Source organism: Melitaea cinxia, chromosome 4 (genome assembly GCF_905220565.1).
Source record: "Melitaea cinxia chromosome 4, ilMelCinx1.1, whole genome shotgun sequence".
NCBI classification, from domain to species: domain Eukaryota; kingdom Metazoa; phylum Arthropoda; class Insecta; order Lepidoptera; family Nymphalidae; genus Melitaea; species Melitaea cinxia.
The window spans coordinates 1,033,173-1,058,097 of record NC_059397.1 but is presented as its reverse complement, the minus strand read 5'-3'; the positions used below and the strand labels follow the sequence as shown (position 1 = coordinate 1,058,097).

The 24,925-nt window shown below is 33.8% G+C and overlaps 1 long non-coding RNA gene across 1 annotated transcript; it reads right to left on the bottom strand.

The window, feature by feature from the left end:
- Positions 1–12,347: 12,347 nt before the first annotated feature.
- LOC123669977 lies at positions 12,348–24,546 on the bottom strand. The gene is made up of 3 exons (XR_006745838.1): positions 24,461–24,546; positions 14,946–14,948; positions 12,348–12,358 (listed from the first exon to the last, which is right to left on the bottom strand). It is a non-coding gene; the product is annotated as an uncharacterized LOC123669977 (long non-coding RNA).
- Positions 24,547–24,925: the final 379 nt, after the last annotated feature.

Below are 24,925 nucleotides of genomic sequence, written 5' to 3'. Positions count from 1 at the left end.
TAGGACAGCCTCACACCCAAGTGTGGGGGGGGGTCTAGATAAAAAAAAAAAAAAAAAAATACTCATAGAAGGGAATATATCCGCCAACCCGCATTGGAGCAGCTTGGTGGATTAATCTCTGATACTTCTCCTACATGGACAAAGCGGCCTATCCCCACCATTGGGACATTACAGGCTGCAGCGAGTTTAGCGAATACTCAAATAATTGTGTTTGACGGAAAAAATCAACTTCAAAAAAGGAGCTGTTACCTAAATAAAGCTAGTTTCAATTTTGAAGTCGGTTAACAAAAAAACATAAAGAAAAGAAACTATTCATAGTATTTTCTCCTCTACCTGCATCTTTATTGATCTCTTTACAAAAGAAAACGTCAGAACCAGTCGCAAATAGATACAACTAAGATGTTTCCGATGGCGGGCATTTCTCTCAAATAAAAAGGCTCAGTTATCAATTCTCTATATCGCGAGATGAGTTCCCATAACGATGGCAATACAGGGCCCTCCGTGCTTGCGCCTTCTTTGATGGTGCGGTGCAAGTTGTAAGCTTATGTATTAGCTTTTTTAAGTTATCTATACTAATTTTTTTATAGCAAAATTGTATTTAATTTTTTTTTTTTTATAAGTATCTGAAAGTGCTCTATAGGTATATGTGTATTATCGTCGATTCTCTTTAAAAAACAAAAATAATATATTACTTTCTGAGCGCCATTTCTAGTGTCTGATCTTATCTCCGATAAATCTAAGTTAATTATCATTATTAATACATAAATAACGTTTTGTTTGAACTAGCCAAACAAGACGTTACCAGCTCATTGCGCGCGTTCCACTAATGTTAGATGATTTGAAATTGAACAAAATGTTCAATATTTAGTATCTGTTGGAGGTTATCTGTGGTTATTAGTAGAAACTTGACAGGTTTATGCGTTATCATTTTATTATTTCAAATTTCGTGTGTATTGTACGGTTAAAATAAAAAATAGTTTATTAAACATTATACAAAACTATTATTTATATTTCAATGTACTGTTTGTTTTCCAGTGAAATATAAATAAATAAATAATTTTTATTTTATTTTTATTTAAAAGTTATTAAATTTAATGTTAAAAAATGTTATTTAATATTAAATTAGAACATTTATTGCTCTGTACTATAAATTATAAAAGGAGACTCATATTAATAAACTTGATGTGTTGATATTTTTACTGAATCTTTAAAATATTATTCAACCATTTAATTTATATAATTGAGTTTGCTTGCAAACGAAAAAAAAACTGACTTGAAATACATAAACCAGTAATAAAACGTTGATGGATGAAAAAATAGTCAAGAAAATACGCATTGTCAGAGATAACTCAAAAATAGCTTGGCAAATCTCGATTTCATTTAAATAAAACTAAAGGACAAGGATCACCTATCTATTAAAAAAAGAATCATTAAAATCGGTCTACCCAGTAAATAGTTCTTAGATAACACATAAAAAATACAATTGAATTGAGAACCTCCTCCTTTTTTAGGGTCGGTTAATACAGTATATATAGCTAACACGCCGAATAAATACGAAGCATACCTTTAATCCTAATAAACGAACCCGCTCCGGGGTTTCCGAATGTATGTCTAAATTTAGCTTGATTCAACTGTGACCAGAGCAGAATTAGCGCTGAAATAGTGATATTTCCCGCAGCACACACTGTTTTATAATTTTCCCAGAGGGAACGGCTATCGTTATGTGATGACACTTATTTGGGTTGTAATAGATATTGTCGTTTTACTGCTTTACTTTTTAACTTAAAAAACTATTCCTGTACATTTCACATATTGCAAATAAAAATCCTCAACCCTCTCAAATCCATCACCTACACTGAGGAAGAGGCCTTTGCCCAGAAGTGAGATATTACAGACTGAATCGAAATAAAAATGGTTCCGTACATTTTACTATGACTCAAAAATTCTCTGGAAGAAATTGCTCTTCAGGTGATAAGACCACCTTTCATCATTACAACCTATACAGTCCACTGCTGGACATAGGCCTCCACAAGTTTACGCCAAAAATAACGTGAACTCATGTGTTTTGCCCATAGTCACCACGCTGGGCAGGCGGGTTGGTGACCGCAGTACTGGCTTTGTCGCACCGAAGACGCTGCTGCCCGTCTTCGGCCTGTGTATTTCAAAGACAGCAGTTGGATGATTATCCCGCCATCGGTCGGCTTCTTAAGTTCCAAGGTGGTTGTGGAACCTTGTTACACAACCACCTACCACCTACATTAGTAAGGAGTAAGCTAGAATATGGAACGCTCATTTGGAACCCGAACTACCAGACCCATAAAGATAGATTGGAAAGTATACAGAGACGGTTTACGCAATTTTATTCTATTGGACAGGACAAAAGAATGCCCTACTACTCACGGCTAAATAAGTTTCGGTTAAACTCACTCTCTAACCGGCGCAAGCTACTTGATATGGTATTCTTACACAAACTAGTGAATGGAACTGTGGATAATTCAGAACTCCTAAGCAAAATTTCAATTAACGTTCCCTCTCGCATACCACGATATCCCCTTTCACTATTTGCTTATAAAACCCAGAGAACAAACCTCGGTTATTATTCCCTCATCCCTAGACTGAGTAGGCTCTACAGAGAATTTACAGTTAAAAACAAGTCATTAGACATCTTTGCAGATAACTTAGCTGTATTTAAAAAGAAACTATTAAAGTCATTTGATTCCTCAAATCAAAAGTTATGTAGCACTAATATTAACTTATCTTAATTTATAATAGTAATAGTTATGTATTTAGTTCTTTATTTTGTATGTATTTTTTTTAAATTTAAATCCTATATGTTTAAAATCTTTTGATGCTGATGACTCAATTGTCTAAAGCGCATGCTGTAACTACCTTTAAGAGGAATTATATGTATATACTTAATACCTTTGCATATATCTAATTGTAAATTTTTTAAACATGCAATTCTGTTGGTGGTTCTAATTAAATAAATAAATAAATAAATAAATCCCTTAGTCGCCTCTTACGACACCCACGGGAAGAGAGGGGGTGGCTAAATTCTTTAGTGCCGTAGCCACACAGCACCACCTTTGCACATCTTTATTATCATCTTCTTCAACTTTGTTTATTTATTTTTTATTTGTATTTTGTCTGTATACAGTTAATTTATTAGTTTTATGTACTACATAAATAAATAAATAAATAAATATCTATGTAACTATATAAATGTAACTGAACTATCTATTTCGGCACTCTATTTTGTATGAAATACTGCCAACATTCTTGACACCATTACACGCGGACATGATATGTACTATATATAACTGAGGTAGGGTAGAGCAGGAAATTTCCTGCACAAAATACGGAGTAACTCGACTGGGACAGTACCTCGACCTTACAGAAGATCACAGCTAAATAATACTGTTTTCAAGCAGTGTTGTGTTTCTGTCGGAGAATAAAGTGACCTGAGCTCCTGAGAGGAATTGGGGATAGGGTCGCAAACGCACTTGCGATGTTTCTGGCATTGCAGACGTCTATAAGCTACGGTAATCGCTCATTATCAGGTGAGCCGTACGCTTGTTTGCCAACCTTGATGTATATTTAAAAAAAAAAAAAAACGATCTGTCAATATTTAGTTCTTAAGTTGTGAAATGTGATTGGATATATTGATCAAATTAAAATAAAAGATATATAAATTTTCTAATTATTAATTAACACAATCTTCTAAAACTCTTTCTCTTACAACTTGCGCCGCAGACGAAGCTTTAAGACGGTCATTTAGCCGTAATAATCGGGCAGTGCGGATTGAAAGAAACAAGGCAGACGCTTTTTATTATACCCCTCACGTGTAATTGGAAATGCTTCAAAAAACGTGTTATTCTCTCGAGTATTTTTTGATAAAGGTTTTTTCTTCACGACGACAAATTAGTTTCGTTTATTTTTATTTTAGTAATTTAATGTAATAGCGCTTTAAATAAGAATTATAATGGAACTACTGCGTATGGCAAGTATGCACTATTTACTGAGGTAGGGGGGAGCAAGAAATATCCTACTCAAAATTTGGACCAGTCCGACTGGGAAAGTAATAAATTTTCTGTTCTTCATTATAGAAAATTGTCTAGAGATGTAAAATAAGATATCCACGAATGTGTAGTCGAGCAGCGTGATTGACTAGGCTTTAACTCTCGCCACAGAGAAGATACGTATGCCGTGTATGAGTAGGCCTTAAAACCTCCTTATCTAGAGAACTTTGATGCTCAAAAGCCGAATTATCACTGGCTGTTACATCCTTCTGCTCTATAAGACTTATTATAGTAGTATCTACCACAAACCTGAAATAGAAACAGTGTGTGTTCTCCTACATGGAGAAACGCCTTTGCCCAACAGTGGGATGTAACAGGCTGCATCGTAACAGTACATTATCATATTAATTATAAAAATAAATGATACAAAAATATAATCTTCAAAGCTAAAATCGTTAAATCTGACGAATAAACAGCGACTACCAAAATGCTCCACTCAAAGCAATTCCATTATCTCAGTATGCAATCAAAGTTCTCACACTAGATGATCCCCATAGATTCGATTAAAATCTCGCCTTGCACTTTCTAACTGTTCGCCTCGGTAAGTGGATTCATACAACTTGCTGAAGATTTCCTTTTGAAGATTTAATGAACCTCTCTTGAATGTATGCGTCGCGGTTGATCGGGATTCTTTTGTTAAACTTAAATCACGAATTGGAACGAATTGATTCATATGGTTACAGAAATTAGAAAGCATGTAAGCTTCATTTTTAAATTTAACCTGTTAATCAAAATAAATATTATAATAATTTCTGTATCTTTTGGAAAAAATATATCATAACACATGCTAGCTCGTGACCAGAGCTCGTGGGGGTATTGGAAGTAGAGTTGGCAACACACTTGCGATTATTTTAGTGTTGCAGTCGTCTTAAGCTACAGTAATCGCTGTCATGTGAGCTTACGGCCTACGCTTGTTTGCCTATATACATATAGTTTTATAAAAATACTGTAAGCAAAACCGAACCAAAGAGATTCATAAACACATACGCTATATACACATTATAAATAAAATTATAAGAATCATAATCCCATACATAAAAAGAAATATATCTTACATCAAGATAAGACAAATCAGTCGAAAGAAAATTCTAAAGACCAATTCGGTACAAAGCTAATTCAACACCCTTATAATAAGCCCAGTGACGCGTGAGAGTCGACGGCAGCAATACCCAGGCTCTTTGAATGGGTCAATTGACTGTGGAGACGCCCCCGACGTTTAAGGGAATTTGAATTGTGTAATGACCTATCAAAAGATACGTTTACTTAGAAGGTAGGTTAGTTGAAGGTATTCATTACTAATAGCAGTATATAATTCTACCTTTGAATGCTAAGGTGTTGTTTCTATAAATTTAAATTAAATATTTTATTATATAATTATAGTGGGAACTTTTACAGATTGTACTTTGGGGAGTGTGCCCTGCAGCTGCACGAGCTCATACCCCCATCTCCTTTCTTCCATCGGACTTCCAAACGCACTGCAGGCATTCATCTCTACCTGATTGATATACCCTTCATACGTACAAAGTACTTCGAATCATCTCTTTTAATGCGCACGGCCAAGCAGTGGAATTCCCTGCCGGCGTCTGTATTTCCGAGTTCATACAACCCGAACATGTTTAAAGCGCGAACGAACAGGCTTCTTCTGGGCGAGCTCACTCCATCTTCGACCTTGTCCCTGCTCTAGAGCTAGACTGGGGTCAAGAGCCACCCCCTCCCTTCCCATGGGTGTCGTAAGAGGCGACTAAGGGATAACACAGTTCCACTACCTCCTTGGAACCTAAAAAGCCGACCGGTGGCGAGATAACCATTCAACTGCTGGCTTTGAAATACAAGGGCCGAATACGGGCAGCGGCGTCTTCCGTGCGACAAAGCCAGCCCTGCGGTCACCAACCCGCCTGCCCAGCGTGGTGACTATGGGCAGAGCACATGAGTTCACGTTATTTTTGGCGTAAACTTGTGGAGGCCTATGTCCAGCAGTGGACTGTATTAGCTGTAATGATGATGATGATGATGATGAATAATAGAAAGTATATTTTTACAAAAATACAAATTCTAGTAGACAAAGCCATTATTTTGTTGCACTAAACTATTTTATATAATGTTTTAACTTATGTAAGGCATAGCGGGATATATCCTGCTTAAAAGCTCGACTGGGGCAGTACCTCGACCTCACAGAAGATCACAGCTAAATACTGTTTTCAAAAAGTGTTGTGTTGCTGTGGTAAGAAAGGAGAGCAAAGCTGCTGTGGAGATTGGGGGTAGAGTTAGTAACGCGCTTGCGATGGTTCTAATGTTGCAGGTGTATATAAGCTACTAAAATCGCTTACTCCTTTTTTCCGACTTTATTGTACAAAAAAATGTAAGAGATTGTCACGCAATCTTCCAGATTAGATTAGATTGAGATCTTAGTTTGTGATTCTTAGATATATTATCGCGTAAAAAACCGTTTCTTTATTCGCAATATACAATTGATAACAATAGTAACCAAAAAATACACTATTTGAATAATTTTGTTTCTATCTAATTCAGTATATATCGGTAACAAGACCTCGAAATAACAGGGCGAGTAAAAGCAAACACGTCTTACGTAGAGAAAGATATTCAGCATAAGTTAAGTAAAATTTGTTCCGAGGGTCCGTATTTGAGACACTCGAAGAGCGGATTTGAATGTTGAAGAAGTCTTAAAATTAACATAAACTGGTATTTGCGCCTAAAGTTCCCGTTGAATTATTTGTAAGACGTCTCCGTGTCACCCTGACAATGATCGTTAGGTGGATAGGCGTTGTTTAAAATAACAAAGAAGTGCCATTATATTTATCATTGTACATGCAATTTAACTTCTTCTTGGGTAACTTTAAGTTGATTTGATATTTTTAAATTATATTTTATTTGTTATTTGATATAATATTAAGTAATTTTTAATAACAACCAACTACTTTAAACGTTAGGTTAGTTTGCTGGCTTTGAAATACACAGGTCGAAGACAGACCCAGCCCTACGGTCACCAACTCGTCTGTTCATCGTGGTGACTATGGGCAAAACACGTGAGTTCACGCCATTTTTGGCGCGAACTTGTGGAGGTCTATGTCCAGCAGTGTATAATATTAGTATATATTTATTTCATATTTTTGGCAAAAGTTAAATTTTGCTCATTGTTTTAATAACACACTTATATAAGATATACATGAACCGAATAATGGAATTAAAATAATGGAGTTTTTTTAATCATTAACATGTATTTCTCTTAATAAAGATTAAAACAATAAGCAAAATAACCATCTGTGCTCTTTTAACATGAAAAAAGCCATTAAAATAATAAATAACTGACTTCTAATAATAACTTATATGAAGACTAATCAAGAAGACTGAATGCAGATTTCCTCATATTCAACAAAGAACACTTCGTAAGGTACTAATTGCTAAACTGATTTACTAAGTCGACTATTGACAATTCCGTATATTCCTGATTGTAGCGTCGCTTCACAGAATCATTACATCTATAACACGAACCCTTAATATTTGGTTACGTTTTAATTACATTAATTCTGATTTTGATACAAACTTTGTTAGAGGGATTTGCTGGTACTTTACACGCGTGAAATTTTCAACGGTTTTTAACCGACTTCCAAAAAAGGAGGAGGTTCTCAATTGGATATGTTACCTCAGAACTTTTGACTGGGTAGAGCAATTTTAATGATTTTGGTTTTGATCGTTAGTTACATTTAAATTTAATTGAGATCTAACTGGTACTTTTTGAGTTACGTGTAATAATGCGTAATTGCTTGACTATTATTTCGCCGACCTACGTTGTATTATACCGTATAACTTTTCACTGTGTATATCGATTTTGATGATTCTTATTTTAATCGAAAGCTGATGCTTTTCTTCTGGTTCTGTTTAAATTATATCGAGATCTAATCACTACTTTTTATTAATCTTTGATAACGCGCATTTACTTGACTATTTTGTGTGTACTTAGATTGTATTACTTCTCGATGTAATTAATGTTGGGTTTTTTTTTCGTATGCAAGCAAAAACAATTGTACCATAACTATAACGAAATAACTTCAACTTTACAGAAAATCACGGCCAAATATTAATATTCTTAAGTAGTGTTATAATCACGTGGTAAATAACCAGAGCTCCTAGTGTACGCTGTCTTGACAGTGGGGGTAGAGTTGACAATGAGGTTGCGATGACCACGGTATTGCAAATGTCCAGAGACTACAGTAACCGCTCGCCATCAGTCGGACCGGATGCTTAATTTCTACTCAACAAAAACGTTATAAAAATACTAAAAAATGAAGAATGAAACATTGAAGCATTTAAAATTAAATTATACAACTTAGAAACAACAAATACAATTCAACCTTCAATCGAAACGAAACACCACATCTCTCCCATAGTATTATGTTTTACAGTTAACAATGGTCTCAAGTGTATGTAAACATGAGGCCCTGTACACATAGAGCTACACTTGATTGTACCACGGAGATGATTATCAAAGTTATACCGAGGCAATTGGCGCGCAATATTTGCATACGCCCAGGGGCTGAGATGACGGAAACACAGACGTGTTACTTATGCAAACTTTAATTTTACTATCATTTTGATATCAACGCCACATAGATGGGTTCTAATTTTCTTGTGTGAGTAATTCCTTTGTAACTAGAACTGGTGATGACGCTATATTGAAACTAAATTAGGTTAAAAGGACTGAAATATTAAGTGTGGAGATAGTAATATGTTTCTTTAGCCTTTTCAACTCAATATTGATACGTACATAATATTTTAAGCTGAATAATCTGTATGGGTTTAACCTGTAAAAAGTAAATTAATAATTGTGTTTGCAACAAACGAAGAAAAACCGACTTCAATTATATCGACAAGTAATACAACGTAGGTAGACGAAAAAATAGTCTAGTAAATACGCATTATCAAAGATTACTCCAAATGTTGTAATCATATCTCGATGAAATTTAAATGTAACCAAATGATAAACATGGGTTTTCGATTAAATTAAAAAATCATGAAAATCGGTACAACCAGTACCAGTACAGTCAATTTCACTATATATATATATATATATATATGGTCAAATTGAGTAAACTCCTCCTTTTTTTGGAGTTGGTTAAAAATAGTATAGAATTTGTTACAGCTGAACATAGTTTTTTCTTTTTTCTTTTTGATCTGATGCATCACTCGGATCATTACGAATGGCTACGTAAAGATAATACCTCAGAGTATATCCAAAGAGGTTTACTTGCCAAATTGGATTCATCAGCATTAAGAGGTATACTAACAACTCACTACTACTACTAACTACCTACTCAACTAACTTCTTTTTTGAAGTCGGTTAAAAAGTATTAGAAGCTACAGTATGACATTAATAACGTTTCGAAACTAAAAATATTTAAAAATAACGTTAAAGAAAAGAAAAATATGGTTTTAAGCCTTTTAACTCGGAATCAAAACATAAATATTTTAAGCTGAATAAATTATTTTCAAGTCTTATATAAATTATGGTATAGCAATACACTCAACTGCAATACACTCGATTGACGTCGATGCCTCGTCCCCCCCAGTACAACGTCTTAAAGACATTCTCCAGCACAGTGGTAAATAGTCTCAGCGACTTTACACCATCCTATCTTTTCCTACGATGAAGAAAAATGGGTCTCATTCGCTGCTCTTGGATATGGACGTTCATCGTCGCCGCGTCGTACATACACCTCAGATTATATTGGCAGTCGATATGACATGTCTGCAGAGAATGCTGGACAGCCAAGGTCTCGACAGAGTCAAAGGCTTCTCGTTTTCCAAAAACGCCATACACAGAGGCTGATTATACTCTTCAGTCAGACGACATGTAAAAACTGTTAATATATTTTGTACCGTACAATCAGTTCAGTCTGGTAGAGATGCATTTTAAAATAATAAGTATTTAATTTTCCCTTTTAAACTTATTCTGTCGATCTCATTTGATTCCTGATTTATTCGTTAAAATTTCATTGATTTGGTCCATTGCACATAAATTGCTTTTGACTCATTGGAAAAAGCGACTTTTCCTTTTTTTGGTGTTTTTTATCAGCTGTCAATATGTAAATTGCCTTCTGTCCGTTTACTTATATACGCAATTACACACAGCTGTCGTGTATATGAAAATAAATACAGTAAATTATATTTTAACATATACGAAAGTAGATTAAGGTTTATTATTTCTTATTAAATTATATTTTATATATCTTAACTAGCTTTTGTCCGCGACTTCGTCCGCGTGGAACAGTTTCTTTGGGGTAACTGGGGAAGCTCTCAAAAGGAAAAAAAAAACGATTTTGAAACATTCTTCATTGGTGCTCCGCTCCTATTCGTCTTAGCCTAATAATATATAGCCTATAGCCTTCCTCGATAAATGGGCTATCTAACACTGAAAGAATTTTTCAAATTAGACCACTAGTTCCTGAGATTAGGGCGTTCAAAAAAACAAACTCTTCAGCTTTATAATGTTAGTATAGATAATATAAAAGTGTCCGTAATACCCTTAGTACATTTAAGAAGTTAATTTTTTATAGTACCGAACTATAGGTACAGGAGAAGTGAGGGATAGAAAGAGTCTCCATAAAAAAAAAATTTTTACTACTATCATCATCAACTGTCGATATCGTGTTACATATATATACATCATAACAATATTATTTTGACAAGAATACAAAAAGCTAACACTAAAACGTTGATCGAATCACCGTCATACTCCTAGTATTAAAATTAAACCCCCAGAAAATCCTATTTCATAGATGACCGACACGGTTCGTTGACCCGACGTTTGTTTGGCGACCTCGTTTAGTTCGGACCTTCGAGATTTTGCAAAATCTTATATAGTCAATTGAACTTAACATCAGACGAATTTGCTTTTAAAATACACTCTATTCGATGTGTGTTATTGGATTTTATCACGGCATAAATAAAATTTCGTAAGTATAAATATAATAAGTTACTATAAAAATAATTTGTTTAAAAAATACTCTATATATACAAACAAGTAAACAATGTCCCACCTAATGGTAAGCAATTACCGTAGCTCATAGACGTCAGCAAAACCAGCAGCATCGCAAACGCGTTGTCGAGTCTACCCCCAATCATCCCCTCCCCTAGAAGCACTTCTCACCTTACTTCCTGTAAGTTCGAGGCACTTCCCTAGTTGGCCTGCTCAAGATTTTAAGTAGGATATTCCCTGCTATCAACTACTGCTGACAATACGTTGGCGAAACGGTCATTGTTGTATTTGAATAAAATACATATTATATTATAGAAATCAAACAAGTAATTTAACATTAATTTCTTGATTTTTCTTTATTATAATTTTACTTTGTTAGACAGTGTATCGTCACCATAACTGTTATTTTGAAAACCAGGTAGGTATTGCAAAAAGTTTGACATCTCGTTGCAGGACGCGCAGTAGCTAATTGACTCGCTGGACAGAATCGGACAGAATCGGACACGCCCTGAAACGAGCTACATCCGCTACATTTGTTTTATCCCTTTTAGAATTCCCTACTAAAAGGGTACTTACCCTAACCCTAAGACTGCGTTGCTCATTCGCTCATCTAACTCGGATTTTTGTTCCTTCGAAATTATAATAAATTGACTTTTGAAAAATAGATCGTAGAAAGTGCGTTACTAAATTGACGAATAATACAAATAAAATAAAGTGACAAATCGAGAAGAGATTGTATACAAATAAGTTCTTATATCTTTTTTATCAATTTAAAAAAAAATTATGCATATTTCATTTCGGTGGGGTATGAATGGCTTGAATGCCTTGGTCGTACATAAGTCATATACAAACTATATAATCATTTTAATAACTTTTTTCTAAATCTTTCGGTGTACTTGTACATATTTATTTAATGTAACCTATCGATTTAAAAACTAATCAGTTAAAATATTTATTATGTAATTGGAATTTATATTTCATTTTTAGCCAATTTTTTTTTCAAAGACGCAACAATTGAATTTGAAAACTTCTTTTTTTTACAAAAAATATTGAATGTGTAGATGTTAATGGAGTTAACATACAAAGTAAGTGAGTGAGTTAGTGAATATTCCATAACACTAATTATAAATACAGGATCCTTAGCTAGATCGAGACTATTAAAATTTATTAAACCAGCAATCACTGGATCCTATCAAAGTTTGAAAGTTTGCTTATTACGATTCTGCGTAGCGGTAGGCCACTCATGAAATTAAATTACGTTGAACCCACCGGCATACCTCAAACTCTTTTCTTTTGAAAAGTATACATCATAGACTATAAATAATAATAGGAAGTGGTAAATATTACTTTAATATCTGATATCGATCCTGATATCTGACACAATATACACACACATAGCATAGAAGGAAATATTCTGCATAGAATCTGGAGCAGCCTGACTAAAGAAGTACCTCGACCTTACAGAAGATCACAGCTAAATAATAATGCTACTGGTATATATGTATGTGTGTATTATTATGTATATATGTATGTGTGTATTATTTACCGTGTACTTATATTTTATTGGAAATATATCCGCCAACCGGCATTGGAGCAGCGTGGTGGATTAAGCTCTGATCCTTCTCCTACATGGGAAAAGAGGCCTATGCCCAGTAGTGGGATATTACAGACTGAAGCGTGGTGTTGCAGGCGTCTATAACCTACGGTAATTGCTTAACATCAGGTGAACCATACGCCTGTTTGTTGACCTAGTGATTACACTACTAATTTACTACTACAATTAAAACAACACTAGCCGTCTGTATGAATGTTGTGAATGTTCTATAACCACAGATAATAAAAACGCCATTGCAGTGTAAGTAATACAGAAGATTACAACATCACGATTCAGCCAGTAACATCTCACTGCTGAGCATAGGCCTCTTACTAAGTCTGTAGTAGGAGAAGGATCGGAGCTTAATCCACTACGCTACTCTACAGCGGGTTGGTGTGTGACTTAAGTGGAAAGCTAGTTTACTATATATTTATTTACAGAAAATAGCACATGTGTCACGTCTGTCTATCATAGTTCTCATCTCGTAAACATATTGCAATATTGCTAAAGAAGGCAAAGTTTTCCATTTTGCGTGCACCGCAGTCTGGCCGGAAGTTTTTTTTTTTGCCAACAAATAAATTTGCATGAAACTAAGATTTACTATCGAATAAAGAGACCGCTACGAAGTTACACATTTGTATCGTGAATATAATATTGAAAGTGATTTCAAAGCATATTATTACATAGATCCTAAGAATTGATTTAAATATCCATTTCGATATTTTTTCCTATATGAATAACTAATAAATATGTAAAAAATTTGCAAAATTATTTAAAAAAATATCACATAAAATAATTCTGCCGTAGGTAGCCACTACTGTGATCACTACGTTAAGCTATCATCGATAGAGGCTATAATAAATCTAAACCAAAACGCCTGTGATAATATTTCACAGCTACTTGCTCTTAATACTTTTATTTGCATTTGTATTGTCTAAAATATGTCTTCTTTATCTGCTGATAACAATTACCCGATAATCTGGAAACATATTTTTTTATTAATAGACAACAAAATTGACTAACCGAAACATTCCCTTATTGGCCAATGCATCCGTTTCCAGACGAGAGCACTAGATACCAACCGCCAATCATCCGGCATTTGAAATTTAAAAAAGCGAAATTGACCTACGCAACCGTTACTAATTTGACATGTGACGTCACATTTGTTCTGTGACTGTCAGCGTCGAAAACGAAAAACTTAATTGACCAAAAAAACATTGACATTTAGTTTTAGATTTCACATTTTTTGTAATACCTACTTTTAATAACAAAGGCCGCGAACAAAAAAGACGTTTTCGCATTTTTAATCTATCATTAATCGCTACGAATTGTCTTCGAGAAGAAAGGGCTGAAATCGAATAATTTAAAACGAAAAAAGCTTTGGTCGACACCAATTACCAACTTTAGCACGATTCAAAGGCTAATGGAAATTTAAACACTTGCTTCCTGAACGTTGAACGGACTAATTGTCGGCCATTTTAGTTTTTTTCACTTAGTGTCAAATTGGCTATTGTCGAGGCGCGCTCGCGTGGAAAGCGTGTGTCCCTTTTTGTGAAGGCGTTGAGTCGATCGTGCGGGACATTTTTGCTTTGTATCGTTTTGATGAAGTTATAGCCAAGCGAACGATAAAAAAATGTAGTTTTTATTTCCGTTACTGTGTATTTTTAAATTACTACTGTTACTGGGAAAATTTCTACAAATACATTCGGATGCTGACCGTAATTATGGATGCAACCTTTTATATAATAAATACTTTTTAGTACAATAATTCAAATTTCATATTTTCAAAAAACATATATAAAAATACGATTAGCATAACATTGATAAGTATAAAAGTGAACTGGTATAGCAGCAAATACTTTTAAATAATTTGGAACAAAATATGATATAGATAAAATAACTTTTTTAATACAAAAAAAATCAACCATTATTAAAAATAAATGCATTGATCCTATATTTATTTAGAAAAAGCTCACAGGCTTACTGCAAAACAATAAACAAAAAAAAAAAACAGAATATCAACGCGCGCGCACAATACAAGCTTACACACACAGAGAAATAAAAGTAACACAATAACAAGCTACCGGCTTTAGTTTTTGTTACTCCCTCATTGTATTAAGATTCAATTAACGATATGTGGATTATCCGATTTAAGTAGTAACGAATCTGTCAATCAATGCATTTTGATAAATTGATAGATTACGAAAACGAGAAAATAAAAACATTGCAAACTATAATAAAGACGGCAGAGAGGCTGAGCTCCAATCTAGTGACCGACAGCCTAAGGAGTTGTATTACTAGATTTTTTAAAATCTATATATTAATACGTGAAGCAAAAACTTTGTACGCCTCTTTAAGAAAATTGCGCGAACGTAGGATAAAATTTCCCACACTTATAGTCTCTATAGAAGAGTGCAGAATGCTATTTTTTTTTAAATTATGCATAAAAAGTACATCAATAAAAAAAATTTTACATGCACTACTATGTTTTTGATACACACACGTATTCATACTCTTTTGTTTATTATTACAGAAGTATAGTCTTTGACAACAGAACCTTAATAATTTAGTTCAAATTTATAATTTAAATTAATTATTTTCGAACTTCGACAACGGCCGATCTATTTAAATAAGTAACAAACATTTGACAACTGAAAAACAAACAGTTGACATTGAGATAGTGTAAGTTATGGCGGTTAAACGTGTACAATTTTTTTTTTTATTTTTATTTTTACGTACGGTAAAACAATAAAACACGTAAAACACAATTTTTATAAAGAATGTATTACGAAAAAGTTGAATTTTAGGCGCTTTTTAACCGACTTCCAAAAAGGAGGAGGGTAATCAATTCGAGTCGATATATATATATATATACATGTTTTTAGATAATTATATATAGAAATAATAAATATACAAATAAATAAATACCAATATTACACCCAGACTCAGGCGGGAATCGAACCCGCAACCTGCGGAACAGAAAGCTATATTATTATTTTAAATTTATTCATATGTTATTCATCGTATTGATTCAGCTGTATAACTAAGACTTAAAACAGTAAACGCCGTGTCGATATAGTGTTTTAGATTGTCTTTGACATTTATATAACCTTATAATACAGCACACAGTCATTCAAGGTACACATTTTTGAAATATAGATGTTTAAAAATTTACTTGACATTGTCAATATTTCTTTAGGCTTTACACAAATATGTATCTAAACGTGTAGGTCTTAAAATTTAATAGAATCGACACACAATGGCGGCCGGCGAAATACGACGTCCCCAGGGAGGGCCCTTTTAAATGCTGCTAATGAAATTCGTGACCCTTTCCTCTATTTAGAAGGTTCGACGGTTTTATTTAAAGAATTTTTATGAACTTGCTTTATTTGTCGCTCGCTTTTAGGAGTTCACTCCTTAAGATACCATATAATGCGTGCGGTATGAAATAATATGGGGAGTGAATAGAGAAACAACTGTCGCAGATGCTCAGTGACATTGGGAGTGACAGTTTACAACGATTTTAGCTGTAGCAAATATACATATAATTGAAGTAAAACGTCTTTACGCACGCTTGACTTGGGGAGTAAGCTGGTGAATGCATGATGGGAGCGTTACGAAAAGTGTGATCGAGTGAGACGAACGGAAGTTGAGAGGAAGATATAAGGTTAGTGAAGATATAAAGTTTACTTCAGTCGTGTAGTCTAAGCACAGTCCTTTTTATTATTATAACAGCATTTACTGATACGAGCAGCAAATGTCAATTGATATTTTGTTGTTAAATATTTTTACCAATTTTTGCCAATTTTTATAAAATTTCGTGTGCATATATCGGGTAGGTCTGAGAATCGGCCAATATATATTTTTCATACCTCTTAGTTATACGGGGGAATAAGGGGAATAATATATGGCAAAACAATGTTTGCGGGGTCAGCTAGTAATCTATAAAAATAAACGGATATACTAGCTATTTAAGACTAGTATTGAAGCGCGGACTGAGAAAATAACGTGACTTAAAGATAGCAATGACCCCTAACTGCCATATTATTTCCATTGAAAATCTAAGAAAAAAATACTAAGCTTCAAAAGGTAAGTCACACAAAACTATAATAACGAACCGTCATTGTCGGGCATTGAAAGGGTTTATCAATAGGTCTAAGGGCCCGGCTGTGTTGACACGGTCCCTTATTATGAGGGTTAAACTACACGTGACAATTCCAGACGTACCGGCGGAAAAATAATTTACGAAACATCAATATTTTACTGTACTGTAAGATTATTTACTATAATATATAAAGTCAACTGGTTCATTTGTATATCTTTATCCAAGATTTTATTAAACAAGATTGATAGAAGACTTAGGAGGTAAGCAGCGCAGAACGATGTATCTTTTATATGAACAATTATTTAACAATTATTTAATTATTTTAAGACATATTGTACAAACTATTTAATTAATTTTAAAATAACCGAATACAAAATTTAGAAAGAAATACACAAAATAATTGTGTTTGCTCGCAAACGAAAAAAAAAAACCGACTTCAATTACATCGAAGAGTAATACAACAAGTAGCTACGCGTTATCAAAGATTACTCAAAAAGTAGTTATCAGATCTCGATAAAATTTATATGTAACCACATGATAAACATCAGCTTTTGATTAAATTAAAAATTATCAAAATCGGTACACCCAGTAAAAAGTTGCAAATTTTCGAGAGTTTCCTTCGATTTCTCTGGGATCCCATCATCAGATCCTGGTTTCCTTATCATGGTACCAAACTAGGGATATCCCCTTGCCAACAAAAAAAGAATTATCAAAATCGGTACATCCAGTAGAAGGTTATGCGGTATAATACAACGTAGGTCGACGAAAAAAGCGTCAAGTAAAAACGCATTATTAGATATAACTCGAAAAGTAGTTGTTAGATTTCAAATAAATTTAAATGGGACCATTTGGCACACACCACCTTTCGATTAAAACAAAATTTGTCGAAATCGGTCTACCCGGTAAAAAGTTCTGATGTAACAAACATAAAAAAAAAATACAGTTGAATTGAGAACCTCCTCCTTTTTTGGAAGTCGGTTAAAAAACTAAGTTCGATACCCCTAAGTATAAAAAGCTAATTTTTGAAATAGTTAGGTGGTGGACTTCGGAGAATTAACGAAATCACACTGTAGACATTAAAATCTTATAAATGAGTTGTAAACCTCGATACACGTTTCGGTAAAATAAGTACAGGCCGCCATTCAATCAGGTGGACTGATGACCTGAAGAAGACAGCGGGTAGCCGCTGGATTCAGAGGGCGCAGGACCGGAATGGCGAATATTAGAAGAGACCTATGTCCAGTAGTAGACTCTTGGCCTAAAGGCTGATGTATGAATGGTTGGAATAATAAATGATAAAGACGCGTGGGCTTGGTAGCTAGCTTTAACCAGTTTTTCTCTAGAGAATCTACATTCCAAACTGGTGATATTAATTAGATTAATTTAATTAAAAAAAATGTTCTTTGTAAATGAACTTTTAAAAGATTAAAATGAATCAGAAAAATCGAAGAAAAACCAATACAATATACAAGATGTCACGTGAAATACACGCAAATAAATATAGGATCGAAGCATACGAAGAGAGAAGATCCATTCTATCCTTGAGTTTGAAAGAAAAATTAAAGGTCAAAAAGAAAACTATTATAACAATTGTTGAACAATCAAAGATTGATAACGAAGGGAAGGATATGAGGGAGGACGATGAATAACGTACACAAAATTACTTAAATATAATAATAATAAACTTTAGTCCCTAAAATCTAATCTTTATTCTTTCTATTATTGAGGTTACTTAAATATAAATTATCCCCGCCTGCCCAGGGTGGTGGATATGGGCAAAAACATGAGTTCAAGCCATTTTTGACGCGAACTTGTGGAGGCAGCTACAGCAGTAGACTGCAATAGGCTGAAGTGATGAAATATAAACAATCTTTTTATAATTAACATTTCAATTAAGAAAAATTAAGACAAGAAAGTGAAATTAAGTCAAATTCCATAATAATTGAGAGCTTGCCGTCAGTCATTGTACGCGAACAGGGGAACATCAAAATGTTTTACATAAAGCCTATTCCGAACAATCACGGGTGTAACAAGCAGTATTCGTGCATTCGTACAAAATCAGCTTATACGCAGTAATTGCGCTGTTAGGGTTCGAGGCGATGTGTCCAATCAGGGGGCGTGACACGTGTCATTTCGCACCCCTTTTTGCACGCATTCCTTTGATTTATGTGCCGCAGACAAGCGATTTCTTAACGCTTTTGTTTCATTACTTAATGAATCAATTAATGATATGTATTTTTAATTGCAGTCACCAACCCACCTGCCCAGCGTAGTGACTAACACATGAGTTCGCACCATAAGGTCGGGCGCGAACTTGGCCTATGTCCAGCAGGTAGGCTAAAGTGATGATAATGTATTTTTACATAAATTATGTTTGGTAATTAAGTTGCAATACACATATGAATTATTGTTCAATTATTCGCTTTTTATTACCTGAATTCAAATTAAGATATCAAATTGATAAAATGTACTTATCAACTAAACAACCACAAAAGATTGGCCCTATGGTCTCAGACTGGTTTAGGTGAGCTGTATATTAGCAGCTGTGAAAATTCAAAATATTTATTCTTGGATTGGAAACTTTATGCTGTATTGTGCTTGCAGACTGACATAATATTTGTGTCGGAAACGCAGGATTTTTACAAGCTGCACGCTATACTAGTTACTTTGTAAATTACTAATTTGTTTACTTAGAAAAATTGAAAACAGTTGTGAACTCTTTTAGTGCATTGTATTGCACTCATTGTACCCTAAAAATATTTAAAAAAAACGAATATTTAAAGAAAACAAAAATATCTAACAGCGTTGTTTCCGCTCGTCTGCGCCTACACAGATCCCCGTGGGACGGAACAGCACAGCACACGACGCGACGGATTAACATTATCATTTGACACTGCATTTATTTAACGACTGCCCGATGTTTGTTTACGCCTTATTACAGCACTGTAACTGATGCTGTTCCTTTATTATTATTACTATAAACAACTGACCAGATATAGTGAAAAATAATAATGTTTATTCTATTGCTATGTTACTATACCTCTTTCCATATATCTACTCATATCTATATATATAATGAAATGGTAGGAAAGTCAAAACTTTACATTGAATATTTTTTTAAAGAATACTTAGGGTGTGATCTACATTCGATAACGAAGCCAAAAATATAGTTTTTATAATTTTTGTCTGTTTGTCTGTATGTATGTCCGGGATAAACTCAAAAAGTACTGCATTGATTTACTTCAAATTTGGCACGAATATTATTAAGAAGTCGGGTCAACATATAGGCTACATATTATCACGCTATCACCTACGGGGAACGAGCAGTGAACCTTTATTTCTTCAACGCATTATGTAACAACGTGTAATCTAACGACGCATATTTGAATGTTGTTGTTATTATGTTAATAACCATGTCATAAGCTAGCTTCACACTATAAATAAAGACATTCTGTAGTATATTTAGTATCAGCATTGCACCCGTGCGAAGCCGGGGCGGGTCGCTAGTTCATAATATTCTTCTTTATTAGTAGTCTTCTTTGATCATAACATGGCCATATGTCATAGCTTAGTCATCATAATTTTATTCATACGTCAACTTATAAGTCTTCTCCGATCAAGTATTTGTGTCCTGACATTATCATCTAATTATTCAACTTTCCTGCCTGAATAAGTTAATCAAAGCATAAGCCGTCGTAAGTACGATACAAAATGTAATTAAATTAAATTAACTTTTACTAACTCATGATGGATTTGCAACTAACTTCTGTAGAGTTTCAAGGTTTTCCAAAGTAGGGACGGGGACAAATTAATATCAACGCTTATTAAATAGAAATAAACTCTTAAGCTTATTATACGGATAATGTTTAAATATTTCGTTGGGAATTTGCTTTTCGGTTCACGTAATGGCATTTTTATTATATCGGAATATTTTTAATTAAAATTAAAATTATCAGATAAATACTACGTTTAAGGAATTCGAATTTAGATTAGCACCTAATGTATAATGTAATAAGGTATCTTTAGATATACCATTTTCTATACATTTTGTGTACCCATTTCTTTTACTAACCTAAGGACTGTACTCAAAAACATCTCTGATTTAACGATGAGGCCGCCGCTAGTACATTGCTGAGGTAGTGAGGTAGCACAGCAGAATATTTCCTACTTAAAAATATGGAGCAGCCTGACTGGTATAATACCTTACAGAAGATCAAAGCTAAATAATACTGCTTGCAACGCGCTTGCGATGCTTCTTGTGTTGCAAATGTCTGTAAGCTTTGGTAATCGCTTACCATCAGGTGAGCCGTGTGCTTGTTTATGACATAGTTGTTTAAAAAAATCTTCTCTATTCTAATCTTCTAAATAAAAGGTTTGTGTAATATGTGTTTTTAAAATCTTTAATTTTGAAATGATTTTAAAATATGTTTTTCTATTTTGCTAAATTCAAAGCTAATTGCACCTAATATCAATTTGAAAAAAACCATTAAAGGTTAGGAGTACTAATTCATATGTAACCCACGTCAATATATACTTATTTAATAATTTCATTTTTAATCACATTAATAAAATTAATATTTTAGTACAAAGCCACTTTGATCCTGAAGGCTCCCAGGGGCCGTGTAATAAAAATATCCAATTAAAAATATTTAACAAAAATCATTTTTGATTATTAACATTTCACGTAATCATAAGAATGTAAACATCTAAAGTATAAAACCGCCTTAAAGACAGCTCGTACCGCGTTCCGGCGGGACCGGGTAGTAATTAAATAAAGTCCCGTCAAGCGGAAAAATAACCGGGACGCTTCTAAATTCAAAGTCTTTATCCTTCAGCCGGTGAAGATACCCGGTAAGCGGTTACGACACGTTCTAATTTGCTATTCAAATAAAATAATTATTTATTTTGTTTTAATGACTAATTTAATTATTTTTCTTTCGTGAACGACACGGCAATCGTTTGTCTTTTGTTTGTCAAATAAATTAGTAAAACATTTTATGTTTTATTATAATTGAAAAACATTTATTTCTAATTTTTGTCTGTTTTAAAACTTATTAAGGAAAAAGATTATTTGGAGTTTACCCCTTAAGAATCGTTTTTCATATAAGATTATGACCTCGTTACGTTTCTCGTAATGCCATCTATCGGCACTAATGAGGTTCCGATTGATGGTGTGACGACGGTTTCTAATAACGCCGTCTTGGATAGACAGATGGCGTTATTTGATTCGTTTACTTACCATTTGATATGATATTAATCTTTTTCTTAGCCTAGCAACCCTTTTTAGTGCCTATTTAGACAGTCAGTCTGAAGGAGTAAACTCCGGTCGTGCGTTGGAGCTGACACACACTTTTTTACCTATAATGGATAAATGTAGAAATTGCTGAACCGATTTTTAAAATTTTTTATTCAGTAGAATGTTACGTTCTAAACGACATAAGCTATTATAATTAAAGAAAAAAATAGAATAGCCAAAAGCGTGTTATCATATTCTATAGTAATAAACGGAGAGCCAATTTTTCGTTCAGTGATACTGCGAAAACTATTTTAAAAAATCCAGGGTGTTTCAGGAAAGCTTTGATATGTGGTACTTATCGCAACATGGACGGACATAGTTCGCTAGTCTATACTCTATATATATAACAATGAATGTTTGTCTGTATGTCCTTTATAGAATCGTAAACTAAGCATTTGATCATGTCATGATCTTCAGCAAAGTGTTCTGCATGAGCCCACAAAAGTTTCTGAATTGGTACGACCAAAAAAAGCGTAGCAACGCGCGCAGGATACAGCTAGTATTATATATATTAATGTGTGTCGAAGTCATTATTAGTAATCGCTGATTAATTTCGGTTTATTTATATATAACACTAATGAAGATGTTTATATCGAAAATGGAGCGATATAATTCAATCAATAAACCTTAGATTGATAAGGTATAGTAGTAGTTAAAGACCTTGCAATGAATACTTTTTTTCGTAAGATTACTTTCATTAGATAAGATAGCACAATGGATAGAGTATGGAGATCTAGATTCTAGAGTTTAGATAAATTTAGTCTAAATTTTAAAACTGAAAATTTGTTTCAAGCTTTGCGATTTCCAATAATAAAAAAAACGTCATGACTAAACGGCCAAAAAGAGTGAAAGTCAAAGATAAAGAAATAAATATTTTAGAAGAAGCTTTGCGAAGCGTTAGCTACCATCTTCTTACACCAATGGACATTGACGTCAAGATTTTCCAAAATTTCCTCCTGTTTAGCATCCCCATGACCTGAATGGATATTTCTATTTGTGCAAATATTTTTTCAGGTCTAGATGTCTGTCCATGTGAGTTCCAATCGTATCTTGGAAAGCACGTTAAATTATCGGTTCCTGTTATAACCATAAAAACCTGATTGCAATCATTACTCATAGTAGGGAATATATCCACCGACCCGCAGTTGTGCAGCGAGGTGGATTAAGCTCCGAAACTTCTCCTCCACAGTCTGAATCGTGATGGATCAAATATTTTATGATAAACTTCATAACTGAACAGCTACCAATCAATATCTGCTCGCGACTCGTCTAGCTAGGCTTGTATGCTATTTAAGGAGAACGTGTGTAGGACCAAAGTAAAAGTTATAAAAACTCTGTATAAGCTCGCAACAATATATCACATTTTGAACATAAAGTAAAACTTAGCTGTATAACAACTTTATACAATTTCAAACAATCTCAATGTAGATAAAACGAAGTTAGGGAAGAAATATTTGCATTTTCAAACAAGTCGCGAGACAATATATTCAATTAATATATATGTTAATTCGGATTCTCTCCGTTTGCTCAGGAGACCCGTCTTGACAATCACTGAAATGAAATTTATATCGAGAGATCGGTATAAATTTTATCAAACTCTTTGTATGTCTTGGTCTCTTTATGAATCATTAATAACGTGAGTTCAGGCGGGAATAGTGGCGAAGAATCGGGGAAATGACCATGCGTTTTTAAGAAAGAACACAAAGGAAACAAGTTAACTGAAGTAGGGCACAGCAGGAATTTCCTGCTCAAAATATGGAGCAGCCCGACTGGGGTAGTACCTCGACCTTACAGAAGACCACAGCTAAATAATACTTCTTTTCAAGCAGTATTGTGTTCCTGTTGGTGAGTAAGGTGACCAGAGTTCCTGGGGGCGGATTGTGGATTGGGTCGGCAATGCACCTGCGATGCTTCTGGTGTTGCAGGCGTCTATAAGCTACGGTAATCTTGTTTGCCAACCTAGTGATATAAAAAAAAGTTAAGTGATTAATATCATTAGAATTTATATTATTACTAGTTGACCAATCAGACATTGTTCGATCTTGCGATCTGCCAAACAAGTGCACGTGTTGAAATAATCGTTACATTATATGAAATTTTCCGATTTTCCGATATCTTCAAAGTATAAAAATATGTTTATTGGCAAAAATTGTTCCTAATCTTTCTGGTGTTTTGTTGTTAGCAACATCTTCAGCAATTCGTGTTTTTTTTTAATATATTATTATTATATAATTTAGTAATAAAAAGAAAAAAAAATACAAACAAGCAGTAATATTATAAAAATAAAACACATCTTTGAAAGTAATTATCGTTAAATTTTTATCCACAATCGTGTGTGTGTGAAATTTGGGTTCTATTTTATATTATTTCTGCATTTATATTTAGGAATAACGACTTCTGTCTGTCCATATTTTCTTACACGATAAGTAATCACCAACATATGATATACTAAAACCTTTTTCGAAACACGCTGCATCTTATGGTTCAGTAGTTTTCGCTTGCTTATTTTATATTTATTAGTATAGAAATTTCTAGCAATATATCTGTTGAAAGATATTTTTATGAAATTAACGTAATTAAAGAAATATACTTGTTATTAGGATAAAATCCTATCTTACCTAATTCCACAGCTTTTCAATATCAACATAAATAACATCATAGAAATTCTACTCATTATTTATGTATATTAGTACATATAAACAATCAACACACATGATACACATGAATGTATTTTTTTAATTACACGTTTGTTTTCAAACATGTGTTAGTACACACGCAGACAGTCGCAGCTAAAAGCACAACCCGCGCGCGGTGACGCGGCAAATTTGATCGCGCGGTTTGGGCTTACGGCTACGTT